Consider the following 16,573-nt stretch of genomic DNA (forward strand, 5'->3'; position numbering starts at 1 on the left):
GGACAAAGGAGATGGGTTTGACACCCAGAGGAGAGCAGCGTAATGTTATCACCAGAGACTCTGCAGCATCAGATGCTAGATTTGCCTGTACTACATATGTGCCCTACATGCATGTACCTTGGTCACATGGGTGACTTGATAGTTATGTATTCTATCTGTCCATCTTAGTCATATGGGTTCCTAGAGTGTTCATGCATATTCCCAGGCCACATGCGTTCCTTTAAAAAATGCCTTCCATGTGTTTTCTGGTTAAATGGGCTCTCTACATGTATGTGTTCTCATACTGGAGATATGAAAACCTGTGGGCACATGTGTGTATATAGGTACATCTTTTCTTATGTTATTTGTTATAGTGATCAAAAGTTTTTTTTTGCTTTGAAGTAATATATCCTTTGGCTGGGTAATAAAATTTAAAGCATGAATGATGGCTCATGAGCTATGGTTTTGACTGGGTGCTGACCAAAACTGTGCCCCTACACCAGTAATATTTAAAGGAGGAGAGATATAATTCTAGCCCTGTGCCCCTTTGGGGGATAGGCAAGGAAGCAGCAAGTGCTTGGCTACAGCCCTTCCCCTACTCCTCTCAAGATAGAAATACTGATCACCCTCAGAATACTCAACCAGATTCCAGAGACATCTATATCTGTCTTTGTCACTTGAGAACCATGTTTACATGGTTGGCATATCAATATGTTTAAACAACCCATATGGTCATACATAATTTACTTGGACACTCACACTTTGCATATGCAGTTCTCATCTATATATACAAATTGTGTTCCTCTATAGAATGAAAGCTTCTTGAGAGAAGACTCCATTTCTTTTCTTTCTTTGTATGTTCAATTTCTAACCGTGTGACTGTCACACAGCAGAAGCTTAATAAACACGTTTTGAGTTTTGATCCAAGAGTATCTCATAGCTGCTCTTCTGTGCTGGTGAATTTGCTGTGTATGTATGAGAGAGGAGTGGTGACTCAGAATGGGGTTCAGTGCTTAATGCACAGCTGGGGAACATCAGTTCCACACTCACCATAACAGCAACCACTAACTAATTTTCTAGTTCACAATCACAGAATCTATTCCTAATTTTGTTCTTTCCAGATTCCCAGTATCAGACTCTTAAATGACACCAGCTCACAAACTTAAAAGAACCAGACTCTCAAATGGAGAATGGGTCTCAAGAAATTATCTGCTGTAACTTAATATCCCAAACAAATGGCTGTCCAATCTCTGCTTGAAGCCTGCAAGAGGGAGCTCATTAATTCAACTAACCAAACATTAAGCACCTACTATGTGCCAGATGCTGGGAATACAAAGACAAAAATGAAATAGCTCCTGACCTCAAGAACTTATATTTTAATAGAGGAGAGGGGAAAAACATGCATGTCATCAATTAAATACAAAAAATGGCAAATAATTTTTGGCAAGGGATAGTAGCAACTGGAAGAATCCATATAGGTTCCCTATTTGAACTGAGTTTTGAAGGAAGCTTGGGATTCTAAAAGGTGGAGGTAAGAAGGGAGTCCCTTCTAGGCATGGAGTAATAGAATCTCCTGTATGGAGAAAAACAAATGAGTTTGGCTAAATGTAGAACGTATGAAGGAAAGCAATGTACAGTGAGTCCTTGAGAGCAGCTTGAAGCAAGATTATGAAGGGCCTTAAATGCTGAATAGATATTTGTATTTCGTCCTGAAGGCGATAGAGCTACTAGATTTTATTAAGCAAGAGTGAGATGGTCAGACAATTGATGTTTAAGGAATATCAATCTGCCAGCTTTGTAGATGTATTGGAAAATGAGAGTGGAAGCTGACAGGAGCTGGATAGGTGATGGATATACCTATATGGCAGGAGGTGATAAGGGCCTGAATGAAGATGGTATTCTCATGAGTACAGACAAGGCAAATGAGCAACATATTGTAGAGGTAGGTGATTTGGTAAATACAGCCTCCTGAATGAAGCATGCTGTATCCCTTTTGTATAGCTTTAACTGTTAGGAAGTTTTTCCTTTCATCTAGCCTAAAGCTGCCTTTGTAACTTTCACCCACTATTTCTGGAGCTAAATAGAAGCTATCTTCCACAGGAAATATCTTCAAATACTTGAAGACCACTATCATATTTTCTCTGAGATTTCTTTTCTCTAGACTAAACATTCTCAGTTCCTTCCAAGTGATTCTTATAGAGCATATTCTCAGGTCCTCTCACAACCTTAGGTGCCTTCTGCTGGACACTCACCAACCCATGTTCGATGTTCGTACTAAGATATGGTACCCAGAACTGAACACAGTACAACAGATGTGGTCTGTCGCTATTGTGTACACTATTTCTCAATGCAACCAAAGATAGCATTGTTATTTTTCTCAACCATGTCACAAACTGACATCTTTTTTTTTTAAGAGAAGAGGTGGTTTATTCTTACACAGAAATGCTAAACATGAAATAGTCACAATACACTAAAAGAATTAAGAAATGTAACAGAATCCAGTCATTTAGCTTATAACTATAGTTACAATAAGCTGGGAGGCTAATATTTAAGCATCATCATAACAGTTTTGCAAGACTACAAATAATATATTTTAAATTTCATCCTGGCACTGCACTGGGTAACCCCTCCTGGCACTCCTTTGTTGATAACATGGGCCAGTTCTTTTGTCAATGGCTATACTGTCTGATACAGAAACTTCCTCTGCCATCAGTCATTGTTGCTTTGGGGATCACCACAGCTGTTACACTTGCAGGCCTCAAGGGACCCTCAGACCTTTCAGATTTACAAGGTCAATGCTAGTCTTGGACGCATGCACTATGAGATACTTGTTTGCCTAAGATCTGGAAAGAAAGACACAGAAATAAAGGACGGCCACATCCTCATGGCCGCATGGGGGCCAGGTGGGATTCAGGACAGTTGTCCCTTCTCCCACCCAACTCTGGGGACCCAGCTGGAACCAAATCTAGATGATTCACAGCTGGGAGGGAAGAAAGCCCTTTTCTACTATCGTCTACTGAGCTCTTCTGGATCAGTAGAAATTAGGGGATTTTAAAAATCAATCAGCAAGTACTTATTAAGTCCTCACTATGTGTCAGGCACTATGCTAAGTGCTGAGGATACAACGAAATAGCAAAACTAATCCCTGTCCCTGCGAGATTACATGTATAAATCAGTGCACAGAAAGTAAAAATACAGAACTGATGGAAAATAGTCATTAACATTCCAAGTCCTTCCTCAATGAGTCATATAAGGGCTAAAGCTGAACTCCCAAACCCATAAAATATATATAGTCTACTGGAAGCAAGTAGAGGATATATGACTATGGTCTATACAACTGACATTGCTGATAATTATCAAATACAGAAGCAGAGAATCTTAGATGGAAGACCACTCATGGGCATCTAGTTCAACCTATAACCTTAACAAAAATCCAAGTATACTATATCCAACAAGTGAAAATAAAGCCTTTGCTTAACGACCCTCCAGAGGGAACCCATTACCTACTAAGAGAGGACATTTGGGAGCAATAAGGGTAGGCAGCCAGCAAGTAGGAAAGTGGAAAGGGTCAGAGGAGCTTTGGTGACCCTTCCTCCCTCAAAAATATAGATAGAATGATATATACACCTCACTGAAAGAGAATTTGGGGTTATGGGAAGTATCACTGGAGTGAGGGTTAAGATGCTGCCTCCCTTCTAAGTATCACTGACCGCTATGGAGGGAGAGTTCCTTCCTGGGAAGAGCTATCCCTAGGTATTCAGACCAGAATTTAATTCTCTTCCACATTCTCCTTTGCTTTCCAGTTTTCCAATGGGGATTATTTGTCACAGGCAGTGGCTGGGAAGTAGACCCAGTGTGGCACAGTGAAAAAAATTACTGGACTTGGGGGGAGGTGGAAGACCTTGGTTCCAATCCTATCTCTGCCAGTCACTTCTAACTGCATATGACCTTAGAAAAGTCACTTGACTATTTTGGGTCTCAGTTTCCTTATCTACAAAATGAGGAGATTAGACTAGATGGAACACAAGGCTCCTTCCAGTTATAATCTATAAACCCTTCTTACATATTCTGACTATGAGCAAGAAGGGAAAAAATAAAACAACACCCAGCTCCTTGAAGGCAGGGGCTTTCGTTTTTTCTTTGTGTCTCCTGCACTGGACATATAATAAGCACTTAATACTTGCTGAATTGAATTAAGTGGGAATAGGGAAGAGATAGGTAGGATAAGATACATGGGAAACTCTAGATAGATACTAAGAAAGGACAAAGGGAGAGAAGAGTCTCCTGGTAGCTCTTCAGAGGGGAAGGAAGGAAAATAGAAACCTAACCATCTACAACCCTTCTGCAGAGTTACTCCATTAGGGGCACAGAGAGAGTGCCCCTTTTAGTCATTAAATTGGTCCATGGACTTAAGGATAAGGATCCTGTCCAGTCTGTAGAGAACAGAAAAGAGCAAGAAGATGACACCAGTCCCATCCAGAAGCCAGAGAAGAAGGCTGCACAGTAGCTGAGGAAGATTCCAGGAGAATGATTGAAGATCTGGGTCTGGAAATGATGGAGAGTCACATGTGGGGAAAGGGTTGTGTGAGGCATCAGTGAGCCTTTGGTGGGCTCCCTACATATATACTGGTAACATGAAGGAGTTACTGGGAGCCATCATAGGTGAGAAAGTGAAGAAAGCAGGAAAAGAGGTGAGGATTTCCAGCCCATTCATGGTTAATCAGCTTCTTCTGCTAGACTCTGAATAGAAGTGATTGACAAACTTGAACCTGGGTGTCAGGACAGGGCTGTAGGAGTTGCAATCATTTAGTACAAGTAGGTTATGAAGTCAATCAGATTGTGTGTTGGGGCTCCAAAGAGAAGTGCATTGCTCAGAATGGGATTTGGGCTCCATGTCATCATGGATCTCTAGGAATAGTGGTGGTAGCCAACAAGGCAGGGACTTATACTTCTCTGCCTCCCTCAGGACCTATGGTCCAACTCCTGGATACTACAGACACTCTGGAAAGCCACACATCCTGAGTGTGGACCATATGGGTATCTCTCTTGACTTGAACTTGCTCAGCACCTACCCAGGATCTCATCTTGGCTTGTTTCTCTGGCAAGGAAAGGAAGCAAGTCCAAGTTGGCAGTGGCACAGATGTCATTTGGCCTTCCCTCTCTCACAGTGGCCTGGTCCATACCAAGAGAGAACCAGCTCTCAAATTTCTAGGTCAAGCTGCACACCAGATTCCTGTAGATGGTACCAGGGAGGGGCAGGAGCTCTCCGTGTTAGTAGGGAAGGCTCTGGTTGGCTGGCGACCCAACAGTGGGCTATGGGCAGCGCAATCCTCCTGGTTCAGCCCATCTCCTAAGGAACAGCAGGGGACCATCTCCGAGGCTGGGTCCGGCGAGGAACAAAAGCTGGGGCTGGGTGTGGCTGCACAGCTTTTGTGATGGAGAGCTGGGGCGCAGGAGCCAGTTTTCAGGGGCGGGGGTAGCCTGGTGGTGGGGAGGGCGGGCAAGAAAGGCCTCATGGCATGACAGCTGCGACAGATCCGCGGCTCAGGAGGCTGACGGACCTTCCAGGAGATGGGCGAGCCCCGGAGGGGTCCCCCGCCCCCATCCCCACCCCCACCCAACGGCTGCCTCCTCTGCAGCATTCTCGGCGGCGAGACGTGCTTCAGCCGCAGTCCCGGAGCTTCCGAGGGCGTGGGGGCCTCCTCAGAGCTGTGCCAGGCCACGACGTTGGGGTGGGTGGGGGAAGGCCCTGACAGAATACGGGGGAGATTCCCGGAAAGGATGGGAAGGCCCGGGCAGGGTGAGGGGGGCCTGGAGCAGGATGGCCCGGGCAGGGTGAGGGGGGCCCGGAGCAGGATGGCCCGGGCAGGGTGAGGGGGGCCCGGAGCAGGATGGGGGGACCCGGGCGCCTTACGATGCGAAGTTTGGCAGTAGCAGCAGCAACAACAGCAGAAGCAGCATCAGCCCCTGGCGGCTCTATATTCTGCAGATGGACGCTGCCTCCCCCACCTCGAAACCGAGGTGGTAAAAAAAAGTCCCGGGCGGGGGAGGGGAGGAGAATCACCCCCAAATTCTATCCGGCCCCCCCCCCCCCCCCCCGCCGCTTCTGCCTGTCGGGGAGCCTCCGGTAGCAGCCCCCTTTGGTTTCCACAGCAGCAGCAACGTCCTCACCAGCGAAAATCTTCGGGAGATGTGGGGGACCGGGACTGGAAAGGAGGAGTGCGGTTTCGCGTCACGTGGCTGCTTAAAGGGGCCTCGCCGAGCTGCGGGCTTAGTCGCCTTTTGTGGGAACGATTGCGGTATGACCCTTGGCCGCCACCATCTCCTAGGAGTGAGCTGCGGTCGCCATGGAGACGGGATCCTTGGTCCTAGGTGATACCCAAAGAGGGGCGGGTGAGCACTCGGCCTGACCCCAAAGACAATGGAAACGTGTTTCTTTCCCAGCTAGGGGGAGAATAAAACAAACCCCACACACCACGAATGACCCCACCCTGCTGAGTTCTATGTAGGTCGCTTGTCCTCGTGAAGTCCATCGGACGCAAATGCAGGATTTTATTTTCACAAATATAAATTCCATTCAATTAGATTCAGCCTATCTTTTCAGCCTTTCAGGAAGTTTCTTTGTCTGTTTTGTTTTGCACATCCTTAACTGCGTGATCCATCAAGAAAGCTTTTCCTGAGCTTCATGTTATATGTGTATTTGGCAAGTCTGGTAAAAATATTGAACAGCACAGGACCATATACAGATCCCTACGGGCACTCCACCTTTTCCTCTAAGTGAGTATTGAACTAGTAATGGACTAATTTGGAAGTCTGGTCCTGATCAAGATGCAGATCTGTCCTGAGCAAGGTCCTGGACATCTCTTGCCTAGTCAGCCACCTTATTTACAAGAATAGCATGAAAGACTTTTTCAAATGCTCTGCTAAAACCTAGGTTAAACCATATAATATTCATCTGATCTACCAGATTATCCAGTTAAAAAGGAAAATTATTTTAATCTGCCATGAACTTTTATTTTAAAAACACTTTTTTATGGATATAGTTTGTCTTCACACCACCTGCAATTCCCACCAATATTTTACCCCCTTTTCAAAGAGTCATAATGTATAATGAGTAAGAAAGAGAAAAACAATTCAGCAAAATTAAACAACACATGGACAAAGTCTGACATTATATACACTGTTCCCTACCCATAGTACCTTACTTCTTCAGAGAAAAGAAAGTAGTGGCATGACCTTTTTAAAAAAAAAAAATCATTATTATCTCTCTTTCCACTGACACTCCCCACAACATTGATTTAAAGCATAACAACAACTTCATAGAAATGTGCATAGTCCAGCAAAATTCCCATGCTGTCCATGGCTTAAAATGGATGTTTCATTTTTCATCTTAAGTCCATCACCTCTTTGACAAGAGAAGAGTGGTTTGTTAAATATTCGGTACTTCAGACTCATGGTTTGTGAATGAATTGATCATAGCTTTAAAATTTTCCAAATTTTATTCTACAATATTTGTCATTATATGAATTTTTCTCCTAGTTCTACTCACTTCACTCTGATCAGTTCATAGAGATCTTACCAATTTCCCCTGAAATGGTTCATTTTGTAATTTTTCATGACACAGTGATATTCCATTACATTCTTATACCACAATATATTTAGCCATTTCCTAACCAGGACACCTCCTTAGTTTCCAGTTTGGAGCTACTACCAAAAAAAGAACTGCTATTCATCTTTTTGTATGTATATGTCTTTTCCTCTTTCATTTCTTTGGAATGGAGGCCTAGTAGTGGCATAACTCAAAGGTCACACTTTAGTAACTTTTGGAAATAGTCAGTAATATTATAATTGTACATATAAATTCCTAAAAATCAATACAATGTAAAATTGTGTAATAAAACTCATAAGCTTCATGGAAAAAAATGGGATCAGGGACCCAAAAAACATTAAAAAAAGATAGAAACAGAATAAAAATAATAAACATAGTTTTATACATGTTAGATGGTTAAGAATTACATAAGTACATTAGTGAATAATGGCAGTGCCCCCAGCTACTTATCTGAGCCTAATTTCTCAGGGGATTGAATTGGTAAAGTCCAAACACATGGGCAAAAAGACATTTTTGTAGGCCTGAAACTCTGGGGTTTGGATACTTCAGCTTGGTTGGAGGGTGGGGTAGAAAGGGTAGAATGCATGGTTGCTAACCAATCCTCCTTACCCCACCCTACTGCACCAGAACACAGGAAGATACACAGAAACACACACACAACAATATGGATATGGCACTTTACCTTGAAAAAAACTTGAAGTTTGCTTGTGGAAGTGAGTATGGGAAGAGTTGTAGCATTTGAGTTATTGTAAAGATGTGGAAGGAAGATTATCTGAAACTGGTTAGCTCTAGATGTGGACAGCTATGACTTACTGTCCTCTTGCTATCTTTTACAGATGAAAAAAGGAAGTAAGAAAATGCAAAATTCATTTAATTAATTAATTCCATAATATCAAGTTGGATCAAATTTTCTTTTTCAAAACAAGTGCTATAGAAGAACTGACTATGGTTCCAAATTCCCTTCAAGAAACAGTCCCAACCAGGGAGGCTAGGTGGCACAGTGAGTAAAGCGCCAGCCCCAGAGTCAGGAGGACCTGAGTTCGGTTCCAGCCTCAGACACTTAACATCCACACACACACACACACACAAAACTGGCCGTGTAACCTTGGGCAAGTTACTTAGCCCCAACTGCCCTCCAAAAAGCCCCCCCCCAAAAAAAAGAAACAGTCCCATCAACAGTGCACCAGCGAACCTGTTTTCCTTCAGATATCCCAACATTTGTAATTTTTCTTTCTGTGACCCAATCTAAGGGGTGTGGAGAGACTCTTACAGTTGTTTTAATTTGCATTTCTCTAATTATAAATGATTTCGAGCATTTTTTCATATGCTTATTGATAGCTTGGATTTCCTTTGAAAACAAATTATATCATTTAACTATCTATTGGCATATAGCTCTTTTTCTTATAAATTTAAATTGAATTGGACAACTGAGCAATAACAGGACAGCAATGCCAATTACAGATTGAAAGAAGTGTTTACTAGCCGGCTGGCGACTGCCTCCCAAGTATAAGACTTAGGGAAGACAGCCCTGAGCCTTCTGCAGGGCAAGCTTTTATAGAGAATTACATTACTTCCTGGAACAGAATGTGGTTAACAAAGGAATTTACAGTTAAGACAGGTGGCACTACACAGAAGTAGGGGATTAAGCAGAGCATGAAGGTTAACAGGGTATGGTGCCATGTAAGTGGGCATAAGAGAATCATGAAGGCCTTGAGTACAAACAATGAAGGCCTTGGGTACAAACAGATCTTTATCTGGGGTTCAAGGATGTGATGTTTGCGCAACACAGGTGGGAAGTTCCCAAACTGCTGTGGCCTAACAGGTGGTTTCCAGGGACCCTGGTGGGGCCCTTTCTTGTAGGTTGTGACTGAGGGGGGTTTAATTGGTGTCTATAATTTCTGGTGGACACTTCAAAATCAGTTCTTTCTATGTCTTGGATAAATATTTCCCCCACTTAGCTGTTTTTTTAATCTAATTTTAACTGTATTGCATTTGTTTGTACAAAAACTTTTAAGTTTTACATGATCAAAATTTTCCATTTAATTTGTGTGATCCTTTACATTGATTGTTTAATCACAAACTCTTCCCATAGTCATAGATTTGAAAGGTAATTTCTTTCTTGCTCCTCTAATTTGTGTATGATTTGACACTTTAGATTTGGGTCATGTATCCATTTACAGTTTATATCGTTGTGTGTTTTGAAATGTTGGTCTACTTAATTTCTGCTAGATTGCCATTCAGTTATGTTTTTGTCAAATAATAAGCCCTTCCTCCAGGAGCTGGGGTATATGTTTATGGAATAATTTGTTTATGAAATAATATACTACTATGTTTGCTTCAATATGTTATGTACTTAATCTTCCAAATGACCTCTCTATTTTTTAACCAGTATCAAGTTATTTTGATGATTAATACTTTGTAGTATTGATTGAGATCTTGTACTGATAGATGCCCTTCCTTCCCAATTGTTTCTTTATTTTTACTTTTTAGATTCTTGACCTTTTGTTCCTCATTATGAATTTTGTAACTATTTTTTCTATCTCTATAAAATGTTTGTTTGGTAATTCGGTAGAAGGCTGAGTAAATAGATTTAGGTTGCATTGTCATTTTATAATATTGGCTGAAACATGAACATATTGATGTTTCTCCAATTATTTAGGTCTGTCTTTATTTCTGTAGAATGTTATATAATTGGATTCATATTCCTGGCAGTATCTTAGTGGATACATTCCCAAGTATTTTCTATTTTCTCTAGTTATTTGAAATGGAATGTTACTTTCTATTGCTTCTCTCTCTCTCTGAATATTCAGGAATCCTGATGTGAAGGAAATATTAATCTATTTTAAATTCTGCAACTTGACTCAATTTATTGACTTTTGATTAATTTTCTTACCAATTATTTAAGGTTTTCTAAATAAATTCTCATATCATTTGCAGAAATTGATAATTTCATTTTTGCTTTGCCTATGCTTGTTCCCTCAATTTCCTTTTATTTTCTTATTATTATAGCTAATATTTGTAGAACTCTGTTCAATAGTAGTGGTGATAATGAATGAATGAACCAAGCATTTGTTAAGTTTTACTGTCTGTTATGCACTGGGGCAACAACTAAAAATGTAAGACAGTCCCTGCTTTCAAGAAGGTCTCATTTTAATAGGGGAGACAAAACATATGGAAGGTTTCAGATATAAGTCGGATGAAGAAGTTTTATGGTCCTTAGACAGTGGCAAAGTAGATGTAAATGTCTCTTGTTTAAAATAATTTCCAGAATATACCACTAATGAAAATGAAATCAAAGCAATGATAAGGAGTTATTCTCCCAATCATATGGCAATAAATTTAACAATTTAAGTGAAATGGAAGAATATTTCCAAAAATATAAACTGCCTAGATCAACAGAAAAGGAGTTAGAATATCTAAATAAACCTATTTTAGAAAAAAGAAATTGAATAGGCCATAAAGAGCTTCCTAAGAAAGAAACATCGGGGAGGCTAGGTGGTACAGTGAATAGAGCACTGGCCCTGAAGTCAGGAGGATTTGAGTTCAAATATGGCCTCAGACACTTAACACTTACTAGCTGTGTGACATTGGGCGAGTCACTTAACTCCAATTGCCCTGCCTTCCCCCATCCAAAAAAAAAACCAAAATAAATAAAATTAAATTAAAAAAAATCTGATTATATCAATAGATGCAGATAAAGCTTTTGATAAAATACAACACATTCTTATTTAAAAAAAACTTGAAAGCATAGGTATAAAGGTATGGCTATGATATTTTTAGAGTTTTCTCATCTGAGGTTTCTTTCAGGGGGTAACTAAGTAGTGGATACCAGTGGATTCTTGCTTTGTTTTGTTTTGTTTTCTTAGCTTTGCCCTATGGTCTTTTGAGTCCTGGGCAGGTTTTATTTATAATTTCTTGAAATATAGTATCCAGACTTTTCTTTTGGTTATTATCTTAAGATAGTCTGATAATTTTAAGATTATCCCTCCCTGTCCTGTCTTCTGTTCAGTTGTTTTTGTTATTATATTTCTTATGTTTTCTTCTATCTTTTTTCAATTTTTACTTATGTTTGAATATTTCTTATTGTTTCACTGAGTGCTTTCTATTGATCTCATTCTAACTTTCAGGGCATTCAGTTCTTGCATGAAGTTTTCTCTTATTTATTCTGAGGCATCAATTTTCCTTGTTACTCTTTCCTTCCTAGCTATTATACTTTGTATCGTTTCTTCCAGATGACTCTTGTAAATCTTTGTGGCCAAGACATTGTTTTTTCTGTGAGGCTTTACTTGAATTTGTGGGATTACTCTCTTTTCTGGGGTTTATCCCCAATCATCTCTAGGTTTAATGCAGTTCCTCATAGTATTTTCTGTTTTCTTTGGTTTGCCGCTCACAACAGTCTCAGTTTCTAGGTTGGAGGTGGGATTGTGTTTGGGTAAAGCTCCACTTCTGAATTTCTTAATGTTCTGGGTGGTCTCTTCTTAGTCCTGGGTATAGTGGACAAGATTAGACCCCCTCCTCCAAGGAGCATGGGGCTTCTCTAGTGCTAGACTCTACCTACACCGGTCCTTTTGCCACAGGGTTCTGGGGCCACCCAGCTCTAGTCTTTGCCTCGGGTCCTTCTCCTGGCACTGGATTTGCACTACTGAGCTCTGGGCAAGGGGACTCTTCTCTAGTCACCCTAGGGATGTTCTGAATTGTTCTTTCCACTACTCTAGCTTGTCTATTTCAGGACTTCTGAAGAATTATATTGTTCTTTCTATGCATCCTGGGCTGGGTAGAGGAGAGACTACCAGTGATTTTCCTTATTTCTTTTTTTAATTGGTGCATTTTAAAGCTTTACTGAGTGGTGTTTTCATGGTTTCTTACCTTCTTTAGGTCCTAGCATGCCACCATTTAAACTCGATGATCTGTTCTTGATTAAGCCATATTAGCGCTTTGTGAGGACTACAACTTTCTTCAAGATTTGTTAACCATGTAAGAACTCACAAACCATCCCTTTAATAATGTGTTCTAGAATTTCACCAGGAGTCAAAGTACAGTTGCAAAGTGTAGTCAAGCCTATAGTTTATAGACTACCTTCTTCGAAAATCGGGAAATTTGCCCTTCTCTATTTCTATGGTAACATTCTGTAAGATATTTCAAAGATTTCTGATAACAACTCTACTATCTCCATAGGAATTAGTTCAGCAAGGCTAGATTATGTTAACTCAATAAGGACTACTGATGCTATCTTACTATCAACTGACTTAACTTGGGTTTCCACTTTCTGCTAATTGTTTTTGTTCTATCCTTTCTGGTCTGAAGATAATCGTTAGTGAAAGAGAAAACAGAAGTGGGAGTTACATGGTTCTCTTTATTTTCCATTTTTAGCATCACATCCACCCCAAACAGCAGCCCTAGTTCTTCTTTGATCTTCTGCTTGCTCCAAATGTAGCTAAAACTAAAAGGAAGCTTGGCTTTCATCACCAACCACAGCTCCTTCTGGGCTTTTGAGAACCTGACGTTCTTCTTCTAGAATCATAACATTCATTTATATATCCTTATTTTATATATCTTATATATCCTTATATTTATATATCCTTAGTTACTTGTCCTTGCTTTAATTTCCTATATGCATCTTTTTAAAGTCTTGAGTTGGTAGATGAGTTCTATATAATCTCTTGGAAGCTCTCCTTGTTCCATGTCCCTGAAATAATTTCTTTTTGTGTCTTCAGAATTTCATTTTTAAGTGCTTCTAATCCCTTTTGGGACAACTTTCCTAGAAAAATATTAGGCCATTGGATCTAACCTATCCTTTCTCTGAATGCTTTGAAACTCACTGTTCCCAAATCTGCTGTTCATGTCAAACTATGCTAGGCTTTCCTTTACTTCCCTGTGACAAGTTCTATGCAGCCATGGTCACATGCCCCAGCTATGCCTCTTGTTTCTGTTACAACAGTTAGCTCTTCCTTGTTAGAGTTAAATTCGGAATATTGTTTTCCTTTGTTGTATTCTTGAAGAATAAAATTCTGGCAAGGTCACATTTTGCTTTGCACATGCTGTTTTGTCTTTGGCAGAGAAAAAACTCCAGCTAATGTCTAGATAGTTGGATTCCCCCATCACTGCTATATCATCTTTCCATCCCAGGTTTGTAATCTATTCTCCAAACTCCTCATCTAATTCCTCCTCCTAGAAATTCAGGTGGTCTGCTGTATGACAATATTGCTTTTCTTTCTCCCGCCATTGATCCTTACTCAGATATATTTCTTCTCTCAGGTTTCTTTGTTTTTTTGAGAGAAGGCAAGGAAATTGGGGTTAAGTGACTTGCCCAAGGTCACACAGTTAGTTAAGTGTCAACTGTCTGAGGCCAAATTTGAACTCAGGTCCTCCTTACTTCAGGGCCGGTGCTCTGTTCACTTCACCACTTAGCTGCCCCTTCTCTTGGGTTTCTTGATTTTCACATATAATATCCTTTTTAAACAAAATTCTACCCCACTGGTACTTTTCTATTATGTTCCTTCTTAATAAGATATACCTTTCCACAGTCATATTCCTGCAAGTCATGAGTTTCATCCTAGCAATTCTCAGTTATGCCTACTTAATGAGGTCAAATTTGCCTCCATCTCTTAGAATCTTTAGTTAACCCTATTTGTTATTCATAGTTCATTCATTTTTAAGCAACCAAGTGAAGCTAGGTTTTTTTTATTGCTTTCTGTCTTCTTGAATATTATTTTCTGTGAATTGTTTTCTCTTCTTCTCTTTTTCCTATGTTGTATGTGCTATTCTCTATGGTATCAGGTCTAGCAGAAGCAGTTTTCTCTTTCCATTTTCATTTAAGTCCTCATTTATTCATCTGCAAGACTCAAAACAATTTTTTCCCCTTCAGACTTTTATTAGGTGCATCCTGTCTTGATCCAAGAGCCCATAATTCCTTTAACTTGAGCCATGGCCAAGAAATCCAATTTTGTTCTCAAATAGTGTTTTCTTAGCCAGCTTCTTATTCCCCAGGCTTGCCTTTCTCTTCTGAATCTTCTGCCTTTAACTGGCAATCCAATTGATCCAAAGATCTTCAATTTCTTCTCTAGAACTTTATTATGCTCAGTGGTACTTTCTAGGTTCTTTCTCATCCTCCAAATTTTTTTTAAAATTATGAGCTGACAAATATCAAGAAACATGAAAATTTCCATATACAAAGAAAAAGAGAATGGTATATGAATCCATAAATCTTTATTATATGTAGATTGTTTCTTTAAATTTAATATAATGTAGCAACATAGCTCTGCTTATTTATTTCCCCTTCTGACCTTCCTTCTGCTCTTTTCTATGTATTTGGAAATGTTTATTGACACCTTTTTCTTCTTCTTTTGCATTTCTATCACCACCCCCATATTACCTCCAACCTCCCTTTCCTTAATTTTTCTCAATAATGAAAATTTACTTCTCTATTTTTTACCTCCTCTCCCACTCTCCCCTGGAAAAAGAAAAACAAACTCCTTCTAAAAAATGTGCATAGTCAAATCAAGCACAACAAATTCCTTCATTGACCATGTCCAAAATAAAAAAATTGTCTCAATCTGCTTTCTCCATCAGCTGAGTAGTGTGTTTCATCATGAGTCTCCTAAAATCATGTTCCCATATGACAAGCACAAATTCACACATTGATCATGTATGTAAATACATGTCTTCTGTACCTATGTTCTATCACTTCTCCACTGAGAGAAATAGAAAGTGTGTGTCATCATCAGTCTTCCAGAATCATGACTGCATGGATCTGAGTTCTTAAGTCAGATTGTTTCTCATGATATTACTTGTCCCAACATGAATCACCAGAATTAGGTTGTGATGATCAGATCCGCCATGTCTCAAGCACCTTCAACCCTTTCACTTCTTTAGGACAGAGACCAACTTATACTCACCAACACTCTATAACAATCAGTGTTAGCATCCATACTCCTTCCTTTGCTAACTTCTGATCAGTTTCCAATTACTCCATGTCCAACACCAGTACCAAGGTTCTTTCAGATCCATTTAAGTAGGACTGGCACATAAATGACAGCTGCTGCAACTTTAAATGCATAACTGTCTGTATCGGCAAGCACCCCAGCGTCTCCAGGGTGTCTGCCAATACAGTTTCTTGGATCTGCTTTGATAAAGGAAAGCAACTCAAAATGGGTTAACAAGTTTACTTTAATCAGTCAGATATGTATCGTTTACCTCGTTCAGGGGAAAAAGGTCAGCACCCCGAACTTCAGAATATACAGACAGTATTATCAAGACAGAAACAGATCAAGTAGACAGATTTCCAAACTGTCCAACCATTACATCCATATCCAGTCAACATCTGGGTTTCCACATCTGGGTTTTTCAAAGCCGGGGGACTCTCAACAATGGCTTCCCAGAATTCAGATCAAATCACAGAACACTTCTCAAAGTGAGTCCCAAAACAAAGCTACACATCAGGGCTTATATAGCCTTCTCCTGGCTCAGAGAATGTAACAACCTTATTGACTCACTGGCCAATCAAGAAGTATCTACTGAAAAACAAGCCTCCCTCCCCAGGCTTCAGGTGCATTTTAGCCTAGGGGCAGGGAAGATCTTCCAAATTTGCATTCCCATTACACTGTCTTTCCTTTCCTGTTATCCACTTCTGACAAGCTCACTGTCTTAGGGAGGATCAGATAATTTTAAAAAGGTGACTAATTTTAAAAATCACCCATATTTGGCTTTCAGATGTGTTCTTGAACATGCTACCGTGTTTCCCCGATAATAAGACCTATCCCAAAAATAAGCCCTCCCCTTACTGTGTAAGATTCCTCTAAAATAAGCCCTCCCCCGAAAATAAGCCCTATTGAGATTGCTACTGTAGTGAAGGTGATGCCCTGCGCTACACGCTACATTACAGTGCCCTCTGTATGCACCTCCCCCCCCCGTGAAACGCAGGCCGTGCTCCGAGCTGCATCCAATCAGAGTTGCATCAGTGAGCGCATCATCCTGTTCTTCCCCAGT

Source organism: Petaurus breviceps, unplaced genomic scaffold, assembly GCF_028583685.1.
Source record: "Petaurus breviceps papuanus isolate PSGF00001 unplaced genomic scaffold, PetGlider_PUasm1.0 175, whole genome shotgun sequence".
NCBI lineage: Eukaryota > Metazoa > Chordata > Mammalia > Diprotodontia > Petauridae > Petaurus > Petaurus breviceps.